This window comes from Fundulus heteroclitus, chromosome 16, assembly GCF_011125445.2.
Source record: "Fundulus heteroclitus isolate FHET01 chromosome 16, MU-UCD_Fhet_4.1, whole genome shotgun sequence".
NCBI classification, from domain to species: Eukaryota; Metazoa; Chordata; class Actinopteri; order Cyprinodontiformes; family Fundulidae; genus Fundulus; species Fundulus heteroclitus.
This window is the reverse complement of record NC_046376.1, coordinates 10,969,374-10,993,085: the sequence shown is the minus strand read 5'-3', so window position 1 is coordinate 10,993,085 and position 23,712 is coordinate 10,969,374. Positions and strand designations below refer to the sequence as shown.

The 23,712-nt window shown below is 36.9% G+C and overlaps 1 long non-coding RNA gene across 3 annotated transcripts in view; it reads left to right on the top strand.

The window, feature by feature from the left end:
• The window catches only part of LOC110366759, a 72,287-nt gene that overhangs the window by 25,767 nt on the left and 22,808 nt on the right, over positions 1–23,712 (top strand). The window contains exon 4 of one of the 3 annotated variants that reach the window (XR_004932906.1): positions 19,804–20,900. The exons of the other annotated variants lie outside the window; for them this stretch is intronic. This is a non-coding gene — a long non-coding RNA (uncharacterized LOC110366759). Of the gene's footprint in view, positions 1–19,803; positions 20,901–23,712 lie in introns of those variants that run through there. 3 annotated transcript variants of the gene reach the window in all.

The window sequence follows — 23,712 nt, the reverse complement described above, 5'->3', positions numbered from 1 at the left end:
CAATGGTCCAATCTGCGGGCAATTTTGCTTGGATTTCCAATTTGTGAATATTCTTTCTGACTTTGTGTTGGAGCATAAGTTCTTTAGGAATGGTATTGTATTTCATTTCAGCTTGATCTGCAGCATCCTCTGCTCCTGTAAGTTTGTTGACATCTTTCCACTTTGGCATTGTGCACACACTTTCATGCTCCAGACTTTCAAACCAGCATAGCTTTTACTTTAAATCTACCCTTAATTTTTCAAACACTATATGCTGCAGTGGAAGTTAATAATATAATTTAATAGTTGTGAGGTTGTACACTTGACTGGTCAGAAATAACATCATTTGTCTAACTCGGAGCCGACCAAGCATGCTATCTTGAGCATGGTTAACATCATGAGCTGCTTTTGGTTCAATTCAGAATTTTTAAAGTTCAAGTTTAATTAATCCATTAAATGGCTAAGTAAACAGCTTAAAGATTCATTGTGAATTCCAACATAAGAAGCATAAACCGCTTTTCAGCCAATTACGGATTCTGAATTATTCTCACACACATCTGTTGTTTGACATGATATATTTAACAGCTTGTAATGGGTAATATTAGTAATTTTCGGTTACTTAACATATTTGATTGATCACATCCATCACATCTTTAAGACATTTTGTTAATAGAGCCATAAGGCTGAAAACCACTCTTTCATCATCTGGAATGTGTGCATACTATATGAATATCCTGCTGTTTAACACCTGGCTATAGTTAGTCCTCCATGGTGATTAAGTGAGTGAGTGAACATTTCATTACTGAACTGTGGGGCCTGTGGTCCACAACATTTTAATCAACACTAATATGGCTTGTGGCATTAAAGTCATGGCAAAGCACACAGTTGATACTGTTAAAATATTCTTGATAACTGTGTTGAAAAACTGAAAAGGGTGTATAGATTTAGCATATAAAGAACATTATTGGACTTGCACCAGCATAAAAGTTTAAGATATTTTGAGCTTACAATCAGGCTGCTGGCAAGCAGCTAATAAGTTGACCTGCATACCTTTTGTAATCAGTACCAGTGCAATATTTTGTCTGATGGATATTCTGTCACCGTTATTCAAAATTACAGTTGTGTGAATACACAATTGACCAAAATATTCTGGCAGGGAAAATGTATAGCATGTCTAAACAGACAGAAGAGCAATAAAGGCACAAACGAGGTTGGACATGGCAAGTCAACTTTTTACAGTTGTGTATTTGTTCTGTTTAAAGAGGGGATAAAGACCCAGTGGTAGTAGTTTTCTGTGATTGGAGAAGTTTAAAGACGGGAAGCTTTTTCCCCTTGCAAAAGGATCTGTTACGCAACATACTTAGCAGAAACTCTGCAGAGCAACTGTGACAATACAGTCAGGAAAAGAGGAAGCCAGGACGCTGCAAACAGACGAGACTAATGAGGTTGGCAGTTTGTCTTTTAATCTAATTGAAGCGATTAACAGAACAAACATTTTCCAGCTCTTTGAAGCCCTCACTGTAAACACAGTGTAGAGGTATCCTCTGGGGGGGGGGTTTGTGCTGCACACTGAGCTGTGAATAAAGACTTTCATTACAGTAGTCAAGATTTACAGAAAATATAATTCCCATCTTCTCCAATAATCAACTTCCTATCAGTTTCATAACAATAGCTGGGAAATGCGTGCCGCTTCAAATGACTGAGATCCACTTTATTTATGAATTAATGTAATCGTTATACATCCATAAAAGGGCTGCTTCTGTGGTCAATCTTTCCAGTTTCTCCGCGTAACAATTTAATAACTTTAGGCTTGTAATTATAAAAATCTAAAAAAGTATACTGAAGAAGCACCTCAGCATATCTCATATACCATTAAATTGCTATTATTTAATACATTCCAAGGATACACTGTTACTACAAGACTTTCCAGCACTTAAGAAACTAAAGTAACTTTACAGATAGAAAGTTTTTTATATATATATATATATATATATATATATATATATATATATATATAGATAGATATATATAATATATCTATATATATCTATATTATATATATATATATATATATATATATATATATATATATATATATATATATATATATATATATATATATATATATATATGAAAATAATATACTGGGATTGTTTTCAGTTTGTAGAATTTGTTTTTTTGTGTATTTTAACTTGGTTATTCTAATCAGAAAACTTATGCTTAAATGCAATGTTTAGTTATTTATCATAATCCTTCATAGTGTCCCAGCACCACTGCCTGTTTCAGGAATAAAATTTGCCAAATGAAGCCAATGGTTATATGATCCAGCTTGTTTTCCCCCTGTCCTCAGCTTGACTCGAACCAATGTCCTTATGTGTTTTCCACATCTGGAGGTGTGTCCTAATTAAAATAAATTAATTCATGGTTCCCAGAAAAGCAGACAGACTAAATTGGTTTCTGTTCCAGAACAAAAGGTGGATCTGCATATTGTACATCATATACATTTGTGTCATAAAATTTACTAAATTAGGCATCCATATGGCTTTTCTTCAGTGGATGTGTTTTAGTACAATAGGAACGCGTTTGCAGTTTGGGTCATTGTACCTTATCTCTGGGGAAACCAATGCCTGCAGAAATTCACATTAAAGCAATAAAAAAACACAAGCATGTGGATGTTTGAGTTAATTTCCTAAGACAGCGGTGAAAGCAACTGTTGGTGACAGACAAGTTGGTGATCCGTTTCCTTTTAGGAAATGAATTTGACACATTACTTTAAAAATGCTTTTTCATGTCAATTATGAAGGCTTGGACAGCACTGCATCCATGCCAGATGTAAATACATCTGTTTTTCAGTCCATATGTGTAAAGACACTACACAGACGTTTATACAAACTCGCACCTTGTCCTAAAAAGATTATTGACATGTTTTGAACATCATTATTTGCCTCTTGTGGAGCTCCTGTCTCTATAAATCTTTGAACTATGTTAGAAGAAAAAGAATCGCATGCTTAAGTAGGTTTTATATTAATTACATTTTTTGAGCTGTGAAAAATAAAATAACATATTGAAAAATTGCCTCTTATGCAATATAATCTATATTATCACCTTTGTCTCCAGCAATTAAAGGTGGAGTTGCCGATTTTTATTTTTTAAATTTTTTTAATTTTTTTTACAAACGTTTCCCCAAGTCGCTTTTTGAATAACTGCCCATGTACAAAACCATCTTACCCGCTACCTTCCACTCCTCAGAGGAATCGTGTGGAAAAAAATCTCTCAAATCCACTCTGGTCTTATTTCTTTCTACCGAGGCCTTCCTCTTCTCGTAAACTTGAACACGGTTTGCTTCTTGTGACTCTCAGCCATTTTCCAAGTATGTGGTGAGAGCAGCGGAGCTACAACGAACAGCTAACACCAAAGCTAACCGAATACGTAAACTCTTAAAGCTTTTAAGCGTAAACTAAAAAGAACGTGTACGCACACTGCCGTTACGTGAGCGCATTAGAATGATTGAGGGACAGAGAGGAGTGAGAGCAGGACCAATACTCTGACCAATCCCTTCCCCCCCCATCGGACCAAGCAGCAGTGATTGGTCAGAGTTTTTACAGGCCTGCAGCTCCCACAGAGATAAAAATGTTTAACCTCTTTTTCTGAATACATAATGTATCGACTATGGTCAGGATGGAAGGACCATTTCACCCAGTAAAAGGAAAAGTGTTTCTGAACAGGATTACCAACTATAGCTTTAAGGTAAAACCTAATATATTAATCTTTACACAACAATCATTTGTATATATAATAATCAGAATCAATCTGAAGCATTAATATCTTTTTTTTTTCCTTTTGAAGAAGCTATTAACATTACTGTAAAAGTAGAATGAGACCCAAAATGTATAATATCTTATTCCCAATCAAGAAGCTGAAACATGTAGCTTGGCAAGATGGCGCCAGGTAGCACAGCAGGACTTGTGTCACAGTCTCATCTCACAGGCTTTCCACTGCCCTGTTCTCAAAGTTGTCAAAATTCTGCAGATCTAATACTTCATGATCGCAACAACCTCGGCTCATTAAAACCCCCCTGTGTGTGAAAAACCTGTGCTCCACTGCCTGGCACCCGTGTAATTAAACCTTCAGCTCCCCTCACAGTCCATGGCAGATTTTATTGTGAACTCTTAACTTTGGATGATGGATCAGTTTTGAGCATTAGGGAGCAACTTAATATTTTCCATGTGAATTGTAAGAGCGATTTTGACTTAGTGGCACCAGTGAGGTCTATTAAAAATAAACCATACTTGAAACCAGGGTTAAGGGTGAATGTACAAGAGCTGAAAGAAAGTGAAAAAAGGAGTCGCTGCTTGCATCTTGATCAAGTGCATATCGCAATATCACAATGCAACGAAGATAAACCTTTTTACAGCTAATCTTCTTTCCACTAATAGCCATAAAGTTATGGTTTTACCTGGTTTTATCCTGACTTTTACATTTTGTAACGATACTTATTTTCAAGCAACTTCTCTGTTCTTAGATTAAATCCTCTGTATAATTGCCAATTATTTTTAAATTTGACATCCACCTTAGCGCAGTGGATAAAAGTTTATCTAACCGAGCCTTTGAGCCAAGGCTATTATATAGACCCTCTTGCAGATTTAAAGTTTTTTTTATCTTTATTTTTTTATTTCTGCTCGCTTCGACTGCTGCAAAGCCGTGCATATATTTCAAGGCATATGAGACTGAGCCGCTTTTATACCCCACTGTGGCAAAGCTACAGACAGCTTCTCCAAATGACGTCACCAAAAACTTTGAACCAAAAGCAATACTGATTCGAAATTCATGCAAGACACCTGTTGGACCTTAGGAGGGCGCCACACTAATGGTTTTAGACAGGATTTCAACAAATATGCAGTAATTTGTCAAAATAATGGTCAGGATATGGAGACAGCATTATAAGACAACCATGTTAACGTTTATTAGCCAAAAAAAAGTTAATTTAGAGATGAGTTACCCTTTAAACAAAATCAAATTACTCACTGGTGTAGACTTTGAGTCTATACCAAGGCTCCTGTTTGCATTATGAAACATTTTCAGAAATCTTTCTTGCACAGCAGATTTCATGCTTGGTTTAATATAAACCTTGGATGAAATCTTACCTTTCTGTTGAAAATAAGCAGAGGCAGGCATACGGAAATTGTCAGCAAGATTCTCTAATGGATGATCTAAATTTTGCTGCCAGACGATTTACCTGACAGACGATTGATTGAATGCACAGATTTGAAATGAAACCATCTTACCCACCCCACACACTCTCTATTACACATTCTCTTCTGATGTCAGCGGTGGTTGGCTAATGTGGAAAAGCAAACGCGTATTGATGTGAACAAACCAATTATTTTATTTTTTATAACGTGTTTGTTTATGCCTCTACTATAATTCATTCACAGAAAAATCAATACGCACTAGCAGCTTTCCGCTTTTCACATTATTTCTATTTACTTGCACAAAATCTATCCGCACAATCTTAATAGACATATCCATAATGAAACCGTTCCTTCCACAGTGATCTCTGCACAACAGTCTGAGTCACGGTTGTCACAGAAATGAGTGAGCTCGCACATGAACAGGAAGAGAAAAGCATGCAGGCCTCTGTTCCGCTTTCTGCTCAGATATTTCAGGCCTTTAACTCGCTGCTTTCGCTGCCGAGAGTCAAGCATTTGTGACACACACCTGAAAATTTAAGACTAGAAGTCATATCAAATGTCAGGGCTGGGGAAATGGTTTCAGAGCACAATGCTACCGGTGCCATGAATTTGCATGAAGCTGTCATTTTGATCTCCTCAAATCGTCAGCAACATCCCTCAGCCAGAGTCAGCAGCAGCAGCAGCAGCTCGTTGGTTGTTGGTCTGATTTTTAACACACGCTTGAGAGGAAGCCTGGAGTCAAGCTGCGGGTTCAGAGCTTACATGACAGGCGCACCATTTCTTGTGTGTCACACGATGGTGGGCACCTTTTTTAAAGATGTAATGAGAAGTGGATCAGACCTGCCCCCCTCTCTGAAGAATGAACAATCAGATTTTCTTGAAGCCTTTTCTGACTATTCGCCTTCACACTGAAGCATCCAGGCGAGATGCTGGAGACTCAGGTGTGTAGAGTGCAGTGAAGCATAGAGGAGCAAAGCCTGAGTGTCAAATTCACTTCTTTTGACTGACCTCATTGAATTGGGAGGGGGGGGGGTGTATACCTGTGCAGTTTTTCATTACACCTTGAAAACGATTCAGTTCGTGGTAACTTTTCTACTTTTTTTAGTGGGTTAGCGTTAACAAAGCGGTACATACAGTCCTTCATATGAAGTCTGGCTTTGCAGCTCTCACTCGTAAGGGGAACGGTCCCAGTGAGGTGGTGTTTCTCAGGGGACTCTGTCTGACAGCCTGTTGGTTTTGCAAGCTGAGCCCAGAAACTCATGAGATATGGAGAGACTTTTCTGAAGCCTCCCAGAGGCTCTATCATATAGAGAGTGCAGGCGTTTTCTAATGACAGAGAGAATTAATTGATCCACAAAGTTTCCACTATACCAGATTTAAGCCACCCATCATTTAGTTATACTTTCCCTCCTATAACCCAAATATTTAATCATCTTTTAAGGTGGTATTGAGGGTGGTATCATTATTTGCATTCCGAAGGTCTTCAAAAATGTTCCTTATGGTTTGGTTTTATTTCTATGTATTTTTGTCCAGATGTGTTGAAGGACTTTCTAAGACTAGACTTGGGCACCCCTGGAATCATTTAAAAATCTACAACTCTGAATTGAGGTGATTATGTAAGAACGAAATGATGGAAAAGAAAAAGAAAACTGGCCTTGTATTCTTGAGAGGATGCATGCCCCCCAGTTTGAATCCCACAGGCTGCCACTCTGGGTACCTGAGCAAGGCACTTAGCTCCCAGGGGAAATTCGAGTGGTGGCTCACTGCTCCCTAAAAGCAACTTAATGGTTAAATGTAGAGGGAAAAAAAACACATGATAGGAGTGTACAGTATGTTGCAATGACAATTAAAGATAAATATTATCATTAAACTATCTTAAACTGTCGAAGAAAAGCTAAAACCCACAGCAGTTAGGTGTTTCCACAATATTTCTTGCTTGTCGGGACTTTGATGCAATCAGCTGGTTCCCTTATATAGGAAATTTTTTGACTAATCTGTATAATATGATTGAATTTGACTTTGGAAAGTGCCTTGATTTTCACAAATTGGTGCTATATAAATAAATTTTTATTGAATATACTACCAAAATTAAATCATATTCAATAACTGTGGAAGTTAGAGCATTTTTCCAGCTATAAATATATAATGGAAACACAGCTGGATAATAATTTAGGCTTTTATTTATTTATTTGCAAGATTTCACAACAATGGGAAGTGAAAAACAAATCTGATGTCTGCATTATCTGTAAAAATGCTGGTCACTGATCACCATTAATTTCTGTACTGAATTCAATAACAATATGGTTTTCAAATTAATCTTTTTTTTTTAAATGGTTTCTGTTTCGATGCAAACTGACTGATAATAAAACATGAATAACAGACTTTTATTTTCAAATTTCATAAACTGAAACTTCAGTTCCCTTAAGAATTGCTGGTCGTTATGAACTAATGGCACCTTCCCAACTAGCAATATATTGACTTACAAAACCTATTTCAGGCACTGTTTAAAAGTGCACATAAATTATGAAATATTTCCCTTTTATAATCCCACAGAGAGGAAATGCGTGGCAGCACGCTGCTCCCTAAGGGCTGGGTTAAACGTAGAAACACTGAGTGGAGCACGGGTTTCAATTTCATTTCAATTCAGTTTATTTATATAGCATCAATTCCCAACTTGTCATCTCAGGGCACTTTACAAAGTCAATTCTATCTAATCATCCAGACAGACTGATTAAAAACTTTTCTATCTAAGGAAACCCAGCAGATTGGATGAAGTCATTCATTTGCAGTATTCACTCCTCCTGGATCACTCAGTGACCCATTCTCTGAACTAAAAATACTGTAACCGCCCACCATTGTCAATAAAATTTAATGAAAAATGAACACATGCAACACATTAACTGATGCAAAGTATGTAGAAAATAAACTGTTAGAATTCAATACCTTTTAGGTATGCCATATGTTTCTTAATTCAAGATATTCAATGTTCCACTAAGTTACATTATAAATGTATAATATAAAGGGGCAGGATTTTAGATCCCCTCTTACAATCCATCTCCTCTCCTTGGCCTTTGCCACCAACTGAGATGTTGACTTTTAAAATTGTTCAATTTGTTTTACTACTAATTCTATAGACTAATTATTTCCATTTTATTTTGTTTTAGTGATTCTATGATTAATGTATAATTTTAGTATAGCACTTGTCTATTTATTCAGGTCTTATTGATTTTATTACTGATTTAATGCTATAGTATGACTGTTTATTTACTCTGTGTACAGCACTTTGGTCCTGTGGGTGTTTAAAGTGCTCTATAAATAAAGCTGGTATGGTATGGCACTGTGGTAACTACCCTCTTCTCCCTCAAAGGGCTATAGAATGAGGCTAAATATGCACTGCCTATCTAATTTACACATTTTCTTCCATCTGCAAAGTTAACTTTATAAAAAAAGGCCTAAGGAATATATTATACAGAGCAATAGCCTGAACTTTGCTTCAACCAACATTAAATTAACATTTGTTGAATTAGGAAGATCAAAGCTAAATTAAGATGAGTAATGCCTTTTTATTTTTGTAATGTTTTTTTTCTTGGTTAACGTTAGTCCATAAACTACCACCATTATCTGGAAAAAAATGGTTTAATGGGTTATTCCATACTGGTACAATGTTGCTGTAAGTCAGCATTCAGGCAATTGTTTTAACACGTGTTAAACTAATTATAATGATTTTCCTAAACGACATCATAATGCATACAATACATGAATAAAACTAAATAGATGAAATTTTAAGACCTTTTATGGCTCTGCTGTGACATTCTGAAATTTTTTTAACCTATTTCCCAACTCCATGGTATAGACTTTGCTTGTTGTTAGAAATTAATCCGGCACTTCATCAAATCTACCCTAACAAAGTAGGAAAAGAAATAGAAAAGCTACATGTGCCATCTATAGGTAACATATTGCATCTAGGAGGGAGTTTGATCGATTTTACAACAGTCTATCTTATTAATTGAATGTCTTTCTGTTTATTCAGTCCTGCTTTTTTTGCCTTTTAGCTATATCCTAGCACGCTGACACCTTTGTCTGCAACTTGTTCACTGTAGCCTGAAGCTGAGCTTCAAGTCAAAGTCTCAGATCTGTGTTCCAAATGAATCCTTTGGTTATCCATTTGGTGGTTCGCAGCACAGATGCAGCTCTGCCCAGCCAAGCCTGTTTAAATAAGAATACAGTTTACAAGGGAGAGAAAGTTTTGACACTCTGGGACTAATTAGACATAGGGGTGTGAATGCCGATGGGCAGTTTGATGACTGGATTATAAATATTATAATGTATTGTGTTGAATCTGTACTAATAACTGGTGGCAATATGTGATATCATGAATCCCTAAGAGAGAGACAAATACTATTTTTGTCCAGTTCCAGACCTAATTACTTTCTGTGGGACTTTGCTGCAGATGTTGGACAGAAGAAGGTTTGTAAATAAGTAGAAACACTTCTCATTATTGGGGAACATCGAGCTGTCAGTGCAAGTAAGCACTTTCTGTCTTTTAACTTTCCCCACAATTGTTCGACATTCTTACGAGTCTGATGATCTCCACAGGCAAGAACTGCACGCCTGCCTACACAGCCTGTCCTTTGCTCTCAAACTGGCCAGTCCATAAACTACAACTTCTACTTTATTTTACAGTGTTTTGTACATGATGCCAAGACCTAATGTACTAAATGCTAATGCTGGATTCACACAGCCAGATAATTATCCTGATTTTTGCCCCGATCTTCCCCTTCCGACATGCTCCAATTATCGGGGTGGCTCTTAAGACAGTCTTATGAGATATTCCTGCCGTGTGTGAAGAGTGATCTAGTCTGCTTGGAAGGATGTTGAGACATCTGAACTCAACGTTTGATCTCGAGAGGTTTTGAGAGATTTCCTATCTGATATCTGAATGATCTTTTAGTAATATATGTTCTTGTGTGGTGTGTTGTGACACAATACAATGTATGAGCAAACCTGTTATTTCTAAGTTTTTTTTTTTTTATCATAATGTGTGGGTTCTCTCAGGTTTTGAAAACCTAGTCGACAATTGTTGAATTTTGCCGTGTGAATCGGGCAAAAGGACTTGCAGAAAGGTTTCAATCAACAGCAAACTCGTTAAAGTCAAATACTGTAGGTCCAAATAATTATTTGTAAAATTTTAAAGGAAAAAAAAATATAAAGGTGCATTTCAATTTCAACCAAAACATTTATTCATAAATGAAATTCGTATAGATACACGCAAACACAAACCTGTGTTGTCCTAACCGTTGCAGCGACTGTGGATCAGTGGATAAAATAGTCCTTCTGCAATTGGAATGCTGTGGGTTTGATTCCAGTTTCCCCATCAAATACCAATCCCGAGCAAGGCACCTAATCCCAAGTTGCCTACCGAACTGTATATCTGTGCATGAATGTGAACGCCACTGGATCACTGGGTCACCATCTCCATCCAGATCAGTATCAATTTCCTCTTCATCATCATCAGCATGTACAGTTTTATTTTCCAAGTCTTCCTTAAGTTCTCTCACCTGAACTTGAATCTGTTGGAACTGAAACTGCAGGTTCTTCCACCTTTGTTCTTGCCGTGATGACTCTTTTTCCAACTGCTGGTCTCTGGAGGCTTGGTTGCGAATAAGAGACTTTACAAGGGTTTATCAGGGTTACTTGGTGCAGCTGCTCCCTGCTGGTCAGCTGAGAGCTGGTTCACCCCCATCAGGTTCCTCCTGGTGCTCCACCTTTTTTCCACCACGTGTCATCTTCCTCTGGACTCTCAGCCGTAACTCCTGACACCACTTGTCACGGGCTTGTCAACCTGGTCGAGCGGCCATGGAAGCGGGACCCAGAACGGCAGTCCAAAAACAAAACAATGTCTCGACTGTGGAAGCTTCTTTTTCTTTTATTATTATTATTTTTCTTTGTAGCCAGCAGTGTAACCAACCCAACCAACACTGAATAACAAATGACAAACATCTTAAATTCAGATAACCTAAATTGGGAGAAACCATTATTAGGTATATATTAAATGCAAGATATAAAATATAACACTATTTAAATTAAACAAAAAGGACAAAAACAATACATTTGCAAACTAATACAAACTGAAAATATCTTAAACCAATTCCAATCATTACATGCAAAATCTATAGCAACACAAAAATCTAATCTGGCCAGTGTCACCTCTCTTAATCTGCCTCTTAGTTTGAGCCAATACTGCAGTCTGCACACCTGAGTGTGATACACCAGGATGAGGTCCCTCCACTGCAGGTGAAACCACGCCCAGAAAAACAAACAGGTTCAATCCAAACAAAAACAAACAAATAGGAAAAACAGTTGGCGTGCTGTTTAACTACTTCATTTCTAAAATAATATTAAAATTAACATGTAACGTTGGCTCATCGTTACATGGCTACAGTGTGAAGTGCTTTGAGTGGTCAGCATTATGAGGAAAACTTTGTATAAATTCAGTCCATTTACTCTTCTGAGAAAGTTTTCCACAACGTTCAGGAGGGTGTTGATGGGATTTTTGAAATAAAAGAACTGATTCAAAATCCAAAGTTCACCGCTTGTCAATTGCAATTGTCATTAAACGTTAGAGCTACTTTTTGTTTAGATTTGAATATTTTACACTTTTTAGCAACAACCCTTTAAAACTGCTTTTTTTTTTTAAAAGTGGTCAGATTATTATTGGTGTTGTTGGGTAGATGTAGGCTTTGCAGGTGGTTTTATCTGCAGTCTTAGAACAGCTGTCTCAGAGATGTCACCATGCAACGCGTCTTTAGTTTACTCCTTGGAGATTTACACAAGCTTTGCTCTGTTGCTGGACAGAGAAAAATAAATAAAGGAAGTTTTTATAGCAGATGCTTGGCTGTCTCATGAGAGACTTACCACATTTAGGACCCCACGGGATTCAATAAACAAAGCCTCCTCTCAAACGCAGGCACATCCCTCAGCTGCTCAATAGGCAGTATGTTTTGTTATTATATTTTATGTATTTTTATGACGGATCCCTGTTGGGCTCTTCTTCGCGCCCAAGGCTGGCTGTGCACTGCAGATTGCTTCCGCCTGCCTCTCTGGATACTGCAACCCTGCAGACTGTTCGAGTGCCTATTCCGCTCCTTTCCATCCTGCCTTCTCCTCTTCCCCTGCACTATGAGGGTGGCCTTACCAGCTGGTGGAGCTGGGTAGCTGCAGGCTGCTTGGACCCAGATCAAGTAGCGCTGTCTGGCTTTCTGTGCTGCCTGTCTCAGTAGAGAAAAGCTCCACAAGGCTCGAGAGAGAGAAGGGTGATTTCAAAGGAAGCTTAAATTTAGAAGCTTAAGTATTTGCACTGTCTTGAGCCAACATGTTACCTTTACATCTAACGAAAACCTAAACTTTCAGTATCCTAGTTGCTGTAATACCCTGAATATAAAAAACCTGAAACACATTCAGGGTAAGGAGTAAACAAGATGGAAGTAGTGCCCAGTTATAAAGAGAGGGAGAAATGGCATGAAATCTGAGCTGACCTCACAGCCCCGTATACAGACTAATATGTCCAGACTCATCAGCAGCAGGTGCTTTAACAAAGAAGTGTGAGAAACTAATCAGAGTTGCTGACCTTTTCCAGCTCCATCATGCTGGGTGTGGATAATCTCTGTGCAGACTGTCAGTATACATGGGTCAGATGAGGTACCTGGAACTGCAAAACCATCTCTTTTTTGGTTGGGTCAGTACACGCTTACCTGACTCCGCCAGATAGATTTGCTCCGCATATCCATCTGGAAACCTTCCGTTGAAGTAACTTTGGGAAGGGGCGAAAATACTGGTTAGGTGATTGGCCTATGTTGGTGATAGACGGGCCAAATGAACCAATCAGATTCGTCGTCGCTCGTGACGAAAACACAACCACAAGCCAAGCTACTCTTGCTGCTGCAGGGAAAGGCTCGTTAGCTCAGCAGAGAAATACTCTGTAATTCCGATAAAACTTGCTCGACAGCCACGCTAACGCTAGTTTCATCGGCTGAAGCCGCCATGCTGTTAAGACTGAACTGACGCGCTTCCCGTTGCGTCACACCTCAACCCGCCTCAAAGCCAACGCTGATTGGACGTTCGTTTGGTGAACGGCTCCAAATTTTCTTCAACGGAGAGTATCCAGACTGATCTGCGAGTGAAACCTTGAAAACTCGCGAGATCAGGATGGTCTCACGAGGCTAAGTACACGCCACAATCTGAATTAATGAATTAATAATTGTATTTCATACAATCCAGTGAAATTATAAGTTTAACACATACAAATGTTATGTATAAATGATGTATGGAATTAATTGCATGTATAATTCAGTGATTATGTCTGAAAATCTGCAAATTCTTTGCCCCTTTTCATTTTTGTAGTTGATTTAATTTGTCAATTTGCCTCATTCATGCAGGGATTTGTGAAACAATGATGCATTTGCAACAAAAGTCATCAAAGTAGAAAGTTATTTGACTTTTATTGAGATCATACAAAAATATAGGAAACCGATCCAGTTCTAATTTTGTTTATCTGGCGGCAATTCAAAGCAAATTCAATTAAATTCAATTCAATTTTATTTATATAGCGCCAAATCATGAAACATGTCATCTCAAGGCACTTTACAAAGTCAAGTTCAATCATATTATACAGATTGGGTCAGATTATACAGATTGGTCAAAAATGTCCTATATAAGGAAACCAGTTGATTGCATCAAAGTCCCGACAAGCAGCATTCACTCCTGGGGAACCGTAGAGCCACAGGAAGAGTCATCTGCATTGTACATGGCTTTGCTGCAATCCCTCATACTGAGCAAGCATTAAGCGACAGTGGGAAGAAAAACCACCCATTAACGGGAAGGAAAAACCTCCGGCAGAACCGGGCTCAGTATGAACGGTCATCTGCCTCGACCGACTGGGGTTACAGAAGACAGAACAGAGACACAACAAGAGAAACAAAAAAGCACAGAAGCACACATTGATCTAGTAATCTGTTCTACATTAGATGTAGAACAGATTACTAGATAAGAACTACCTTATGTATCCTCATAAGGTAGTTTTCAAGAGAGAGCAGTTCATACCCAGGTATTTACAGCACACTTTGTTCCAAATTAAGTCCAATCCCTTCAGTTATCATGTACCACCAGACTTGCCTACAGTAGAGTTTATTGTTGTGATGTAATTCCGAACTTTAGTGATTTTTAAAATCATCAAACTAATTGATTACTGCTTTGTAGATGAACTTTCAGCATTAATGTAATATATCATTCAGTTGTTTATGCACATGCCTGTCAGATACCTAAGATAGCTGTTAGTTTGAAAAACAGTTCTGCTGTCTTGGTTACCTCCCCAGACTTTAGTCTATAAAAGAAGAAAACCCGACCGAGTCCACCAAATTCCTTAGATTGTTTCATTTCTCATAATAAGTTACTCATGATAAGTTATCAATTATTTATGGACTTAAATTATACATTCAAATAAAATATTGTCCTTTGTCCTTTGCTCTTTAAACCATTGCCCACACTAGAAGCTTTGGGGTAGCAGGAGGAACTAAAACACAACAAATTGTTGTTAATTAGAAATAAATCGTGGTTTCTGCTGGTCCAGGTCAAATGAGCCAAAACGATGTCAGTTCTTGCACTCCTTTTCTAAAGCTGTGGTGCAGCTTTCTATTATTGGGTTCACTGCCTCCTCAAATTTATTCGTTTATTGAATGTGAAGCTGATTTGTTCAGATAGATAATGCAAAAATCTAAAAGCTAATCATATAAATTAAAATCATGTTGACAAAAATCCTTTTAACATTTTAATTTATTTGTGGAATATGTCTATACTCCATTTAATTTACACATTTTTCCCTTTTGTAGAGCTCGAAGTCAAGTGTCATGCAGCTTGGTTCTGTTTAGGAAAGATGTAAAGCCTAGAGTCCGGTTTGGGTGAAACAATCGGTATTGATAGTGTGCCCAAAAAAAGAAATAAAAGTCAGTGGTCACCCTTCATTGGAACAAATCTTCAATGCATTTTTGTGGTCTTTAACTTTCAATGGAACAAGCTTATACTGTTTATTCAGTTAAAAAATACTAATAATAAATTTAGGTTTTAATGGATTTATTTTAACCATGAGTTTTCCATGTGGTGAATGATTATACAATGAACAACTTTAATAATTTTAAAGACACAAATTGGTTGCACAAATATAAATTTACTGTAAAATCTTCAGATGTATTAGCTAGGGTCTGCAAATTACAATTATTTTTTATTATTTTATAACCTCTTAATCCCGACAGACCCCAGTCCTGGGGAAGGAATTGAACCTTTTTTCTCTAGTGTCATCACTTTTAAATTTGCTTTGTTAAATATAGCAAGTCTAGTATACAGAGGGGATGTAATATTAAACCAAGATAATTTAAATGGGGTTTGTGATTAGTGTGCTGAATAAAATGTGATTAGATTTAAGCATGCTATTTTGAGCAGAAGTTCTAAAAGAAAGGGGGCGCTGGGTAAGTACTGGCTTAAAACTGGATTTTAAATTTTTTTTTGGACAGTTTGTACATCTGTTTACTTGTTGGGGAAAAAATGTTAATATTTTATTTTTAACTGCCTAAATTTGGTTCATATGATCCTTCTATGCACCCAGGTTTCTCCATTTCACATAATTTTTTAAATAATTTTCAACATGCTGTGATTTAAATTGCCTTCATTTTCATCATTTCTACCCCATTCCCTCAGTTCTTAGTTAAACTTTGTGTTTCTCCCTTCTATAATTTGCTGCAGCCTCCCTTCCTCAAGGGCCTCATTAAATTTTCACTGAAGTGTGGGACAAAAGAAATACTTGTCCCTGAGCCTGGTTTTAGATGTATCCCCAAAAGTCTGGACATGATTAACATACAGAATATACTCTAGTTATTTGTACCCACACACTTTGGCTAATAAATGTATGTTTAATCATATAAAAGACTAAACTTTACTGGATCCCTATGTACAGTTTTGACAAATTAAGTCAGTCATGTTGGAATAAGAGAAGGTCCATTTCACAGATAATTTTTTAAAAACAATTTAAATACATTCTTTTAAAATATAAAATTGTAAATTGAGAAAATATATGGTGAAAAATGTCAGAGAAACGACACACAAGAACACAAAATATATTTGGATGCATGTCATATAAAGAGTAAAATGTTTCATTACCTTTCTCAGCAGAAGTGATAAAACATAAAGGCAGATCTCAAAAGCTTGCATGTTCCTTAATTGTTCTCTGGTAGAGCTATTGCATTAAAAAATGTTGACCCCCCTCCCCCACCACCCCAAAAGGTTGACCCTCTTTAAACGTAGTTAGATTGTGCACAGGATTACCCTCTATACATGACTTTTACGCTTGAATATTATGAAGAGAATTCAGGAGGTGACATTTTCTGCACAAAACACTCACACTAAAAATAAAATACAACGAAGGGCTAAATTAATCTGTGGTTGCTACCTTTAGATTATAGGATGGGCTTTTCCCATTACAAATGCAATGAGAATTTACAGGTTTTCTCCTGAACAGGTGATGTGTTTGCATGACCTTCGACGTTTGATAAAAAAAGGAATACACAATATCAACAATTATTATTATTTTTGAATGTTCGGTTCAAGCTTGTAAATCAGATAAATGAGCAATTAAAATTAAAGCATGCATAAGATAGGCCAGAACACAGCTGACCGTTGCCAAGGTGTGATAATAAAACAGTTGTCCAAGAACAAAGTAGTGATAGCAAAGTCTCCAGCTCCATTTTCAGTTTGTATGGTAAAGCTGTATATTGTGATTTATCCAGTGAGGAGGGAGTCACAATATAATTTCCCTGAGATCTCTAACAAACCGACGCCCTACCCAAGGATACAAAAGTTTCTATTGCATATTCCTTAGGGATGGGGCTTGTGATGGTCACAATTATAAAGAGAATCTAATAACTAATCCTCTCTGCCAGGCCAAATACTTCCTGCTCAATGTCAACTTATGTTTATGTCTTCTTTGTGCTCTCAGCCTAGCAAGGTAATGTAACTTATTATGTGTGAAGCCGCCTACGATCCAAAGGTGTACACCATAGTCTCATCACATGCACAATCAAAATTGCAAAATCTATTTGTCTTTCTGTTTGGGTCGGTACTAGATGACCCACAGCTCTGTGCCTGGGGACCTTAGCTGTATGAGCTAAAGCCATGCAGTGAATATGCAAGTCTCACCTTTCTCCGATGTAACTGTTAGAAAGCCCATCGCTGTTTATGTATAGATACGTTATTTTTATGAGTGAAGTTCTATTCAGTTGTAGCTTGTTTCTTTGAGAGTTTAGAAGGTCCTACGCTCTTGAAAGCACCATAGCTGTTCTGACTAGGATTGCAGTTTTGCTGTGTGCAGACATTCGTTTGCTCTCCCCAATCCATACAGGTCTTTGCTCTTTCAACATTCACTTGTACTTCCGGTTTGTTTTTGTGTAAAAATGCCAGAAGGCGAGTCTAATGAAGTGATACTGTTTAATTTAGAAGTTAATGCTGAGTTATTGTTATTTTTCAGTCATGCAGAAGTTAAAGAAACAGTGGTGAGCTATTAAAGCTAATAAGCCAAGTCATGCTGTCCATGTGGCTCCTGTGAGGTGATCGTGTATTGTTATATGATCCATATTCTTTACATTGCTTTATTATTATTATCTCAAGTCCTTTGCAACCTTAGTAATCATATTTGGTTTGCATTGTGCATCACCTGCTGTACTGGTATTTATTGTTTTCTGTATTATTACAGACCACATCATTGTTAAAAATCAGAATAGAAAAAAGTAAACTGAAAAGCTTGAAAAAAATGACTCAAAAAGAATATAAAGATATCCACACAGCACCTGTATGAAGAGTTTTCTTCACTCCTAAAGACTCCAAGCACACAACAAAATGTATTTAAGGGCTAAAAAGGTGGATTTTGCATGGTAGTTCCCCTTTTTAAACATAGAAAAGCTGACAACCTGGCTTTGAACAAAGACAGGCAGGCATACTCTACTGCTTCAGATTGAAGACTCTCCTCTCAGGGTTTAATGTTGATCTCCCTGCTGAGTGTAAATTTTCCACTGCTACTTCACAAATAACCCAATGGGTTGCAATAATTAAACCAGCAGGAGGCAGGAAGTGGAAATGGCTCAGACCACTTGCCTTCCTACGTGGCAACAGAAGCATCTCTTCTCCTATTCAGAATGGTGGCTGTAAAGTGCTTAACACTTAACACAAATCCTAAATGACTCGGTTGTGTTGTTTAAATAACAATATTATAAATGAAACAATAAAAATAAAAATGTAGGATCAACAAAGTGATAAATGTGGTAAAACATTTTTGAAAATCTTCCCTGAAAAGGTGCATGGCTCTGAATATTTTTTAGGTATTTTGTTTTCTACTGTTTTCCACATCACTTAATCTACATTAACGCATGTGCATGTTGTAGGTCAGCAGCACCCTCCCATCACAGTCTGACCACACAGCCAATAGTCTTTTTCTTTTCTAAAAATAAATCTTTGCCATTGTCAAATGGACTTCTTCAGTTTACTGCAATGGTGTTGCTAAACTGAATACATTTTAATTATATTTTAAAATATTTTTTGATGGTCTCATGTTACAAACATTGGGATACTGTAAATAAAAAATAAAATTATTCAAACTGCAATTTTGCAAACATCACCAAGCCGACTTTATCACAGATGAGTTAGTTATCCATCTTTTAACGTCTCCACAACTTTACCTGTGATCTATTTGCTGTTTATTTGTCTTCATGTTGGGGATTATTTGCAGATTTATTTATTTATTTTTGGTTAGCCTCTGCGACCATAAAAATAACTGGATTTATACAGGTATTATGTTATATCAGTGAGATGTGAGTGTTTTATCTGGATCGTGGTGTGTATCTGTTTCTCAGGATGACTCTATAGCTGGCTTCTTTGGATTCAAATGGATTGATTGCATCTCTGTATGGCTATGAAACTGATATGAATTTCACCTATTTGACTTGTAGAGTACTTTGAGATAACCTTTGTCTAAATTTGTGCAATATAAATTGAATTGATTTAAACCAGAATTTTGCTCAATTGTCACAGCATCCCATTAAGAATCATCCCAGTGGATTTCTATTATGAATTATGCAAACAGTACTTTTATATGCAACCTAACAAATACAGAGTGGTAGTAGTCCTGAACTGCTAAATTGTGTTCAGTTTAAACGTCTCTTTAACTGTTTTATCAAATTCTTTTCACTTATGGATGATTTCATTCAGAAATCCATCCATCGGGCGCCTCATGTCCTTTTTACTGTCAGTTTAGAAGTCTCCAGGATGACTGACAGCATCCCAGATGTTCAAACGAAACCTTGACCAGTAGAGTCAGACCACAAAGAATAGACCAACATACAACATTTGCTGTACCCTCAGAAGCTGTTGAGATGATGAAAATGGTCCTGAATCAAGCTGGTAATGAGCAACACTGTATGGTTTGTCAAAGTCGTCAGAATCCTATGGGGAGGTGACTGAGCTGTACTTCTTAATCCAGCCTCCCGTTAACCATCTTGCTGGTGACTTCCTGTCTCTTTGCCATGCTTTGTGACTTCAGGGCCAGCGGGGAGACTCACGCAGAGCTCTGGGCAGAAAAGGCTGAAGGAGGTTCAAACCCAGCATGTGACCCAACATTCAGCTTGCCTCTATTCACCTTCGTCTGCTCTTGGCCCCTGTGGTTCTGCGTCCAGCTGTTGAATCACAGATGAAAAAGGGCTGATCGGAGTTGACGGGCTGTCTTTGTGCGTGCCTGTCTGAACGCCTGTGGCCGTGCCAAATGTACAGACTTTTGCATACTAATGTTGAGGTCAAGGGTCATACAAGCACAAAACATGTGACTTCCGGAGGGAATGGGTAAGATGTGTAAGAGGAACTGGGCACACATGTATTCTATTTATGAATAGAAAACGGTGGTAAGAAAATGCCATCTCATAAATCTAATGTCAAAAAAGGAACAATATTACAGGTGAAATGGTGCTATGAAAACATTTAAAAAGATGATGGTGTTATGGTTGCACTTTAAAATTAGTTAACAAATTCACACACATCATGGGTGTGAATGTTGTATCTTTGTTTTGCATTTAACATATTTTTCAGGGTTGGATAGGTAACTATATAGTAATTGCATCAAATAGCTGCAAGGGTATGTATGTGTAATATTTTTTCTATCATCCACAAAGATTTATACTAACACTGCTAATGTTTGGCTAAATGTCCCCAATCAGCTTGACCCATAACTATCAAAATCTTCTGGCATAACTGACTAAAAAGACAGAGATAACTACACTGCATTAATCCCCAGCATCCAATAATGTAAGATCATTGGCAGTAAAAACGAAATTTTAAATATAGTTGAATACTTGGTTGTGGTTAAGCCAATCATGAATTTTAAATTTTAGTCTGTTTTTTCATCCTACAACTGGTTTTATTGTGTGTTTTGGATCATTTTCCGGTCGAAACACCCAGCTGTGTCCAAGTTTTAACAAGTTTTAACCATATGGACGTATTCTCTTCATTTGCATTACCCTGTTTATCTGTTGCAATGCACCAATGCTGCTGGCAGCAAAGCAGCCCACAGCTTGATGCTTCCACCAGTTTGCTCACCATTGTGAACCAGATTGTTGTTTTAAAGCCTCATCTTGATTCCTCCAAACATATTTTTTTCTTTGTAGCTAAATAGGTTAATTTGGCTTGACCATTTTAACATTTTAAATTTGATTTCAGCTTGAAGGTGGTCATTTTGGAGCAGATAATTCTGACGTGAGCATCACCCTCACAGCTGACGGCGGTGTTAAGCTCTCTTAGTTCTGTACAGGGACACTGGTGTTCCAGACGTTTCCTCTTTAAAGCAGACATTAACCACGGTGGTTCTTTGTTGCTCTTAGACACCCTGACCAGGTTTCTTTTATCACAGCTGTTTCATCACAACTTGTGCTTGCATACACATTTTTTGAACTGGAATCATTTTTGAGAAAAATCTCCATTTAAAATCATATCAACTATGACCATTTCCCAGGATTGTCTTTTAATTTGCCAAGGCCCATCAACTTCTGGTTGGATAAAAATTGACAAAATATGTATATATTTCAGCCTGCAGGTATAATGAAAATCAATTTTAAAATCCAAAATAAACCTTCGACATGTACATCCAAGTTTTGCTTTTAAATGTCATGGGATTTGGGTTATGTAACATTGGAAAGAATCTTTAAAGGCCACATATTACTATGGCATCCATGCCTGTGACATTTCTACGTAAATTCTGAATACAACCATGTGGCTCGTTGGAAATCATGAGGAAACGTTAATGATACAAATTTCATAGTTTCATGTGCCTTTTTAATTAAACATTTTCTCAGCAGATCAGGTGTCAAACATTTCTCTGAGCAGCTGTACAGTTGTATGGAAATTAATATCCATAAAGCAGAAGAATGGAGTGCATACATACCTTATACTAGGTTTATATTTAGTTTGTAGTTTTTAATATAATCCCAACGCATCCTAAAGAACTTAATCACACTGCAAAATCTTAAATTTCAATGAAAATTTATTAATCCAAAACTGTTCATACGTCTGGTGGATTAAGAGTTTAAGTATTTCATTCAGTCAATAATTTTGTTTCAAATAAAACTTCTATTAAAAGTTAATCAAACAATGCAACTGGAGTATCAGTTTAGATATGTTTTCATTTCTATTATGACAAAATGTCATAACGTCATGTTATAAATTGTTTATACTAATCTCCATAATCCCTGAAAAAAATCTTTATTAGCATCAATGCAATTAAACCCATTTTATAATTTCTGACCATCTCATTGCATGTTCCAATTTTAGATAATTATCTTTAATCTTTAATGATGAGCTGCAAGTCTTTGAGGTTGAAAGTCATCTTTGCCATCACCCTAATTTTTAGCTTCTAGATACTAGTTGGGAAAAGAGATTGTAAGTTTTAATACTCTATTCATGTCATGTTTAAAATCTTCAGTCATTAAGAAATATCTTATCCATAATTTTCATGCATACAACTTTCCTAGCATTTCTAATAAAAAAAAAAGAGCTTTTACAACCATGTTTTACTTTTTCCCCTCCCTCTGAGATTAATTTAGTCATTCTCACATTGCAGTGTGAGCTGTTGACTTTTGGTCTTTTATGAATGGCTGGGTCTAGTCATGACTTTTTCATTTTTACTGCTGACATGCTGGCGTGCAGAACAGGTGTTTTCTCTCATCTGAAACACTCAGCGCGTTCCAGGCTGAGTTTAGGTTTTGGGATATTTAGGAGCAGTTGTTTGCATATGCTTAACTCCAGAGTGGGTTTTTCACATCTGACTTATCCTCTGTGAACATTGCGTGCCCGACAGTCGCCTCGATAAGTGCCTGATGTTTCCTGCAATTTCCTTCTTGAACCCTAATAGAAGTGGGTGATGTTGATGTGTTGATGCTGTGAGTCAGAATCCTGGCCTTGTATAATCACTTGGAAAAAACATTACATTAACAGGTTGGCATGTTCTTGTCAGGCAGAACCACAAATTATACATAATTTTCAGGATGCAAAACAGGAGAGGAAATGTTATAACACTCTTTGCTAAAATAATTTATTATTGTTTGGATCAAACATCTGAAAAGTGTTTATCTGTGAAGCTTGAAATAATACTAAATTCTGAAATTCTGGCAAATATTATCTCTAAGCTTTAAGATAGAAAGAAAGCAAAAATGTTCTGGGCAAAGATCATGACATTAGGAACTTTGAATGACAAGACTTCTTTTGCAACAAAGACTACAACCAGTTGAGGATGCTGCAGATTATTGCAGGCAATAGTGCAAAAATCCTTGAAAAATGTTACATTTTAAAGGTATACTATCAGGGCAGTCAAACTTTTTTACAGTAGCAGGCCACACACTATCAGGTAGGAGGGTGCACTCATGCCGGTGCCCGAGCCCCGGAGGGGAGAATTTTGAAAAATAGTCTCCCTGATGTATTTTGGAAGCTTTCAAGACAGGTGGTTATTTAAAGAATAGAGTCAGAGTGCATGTTTTAAATTGAATAAAAGGCAAAAAAAGAAGTGAATGATCAATTCTTCAAAAACAACCTTTGTTTTTTTATTATTCTTAAAACATTATTTTTTCACATGATGTTATCATGTTTTAACAAGGTAAGGTAATCTCCATTTGCATAAAATTAGTTTAATTTGAATTGCTAGCACCACATAAAAAAGATCAGATTAGGTGAGATCTATTCATCTTAATATTATTATTCACAGTTCTGTTCTAAAAACGATCGTAACATTTCTTCACGAACCAAGTCGAATTTTTATGATAAAAATACAGGGTTGGAATTTGAAATTGAATTTACATGTTGAATTTATTTCAGTCATATTGCTCTTTCGAAATCTCTTATCTCAGTTTAATTTCACTTGCACTCATCACACACACGATATCATATCATCGACGAGGATTCTAGAGACGAACAC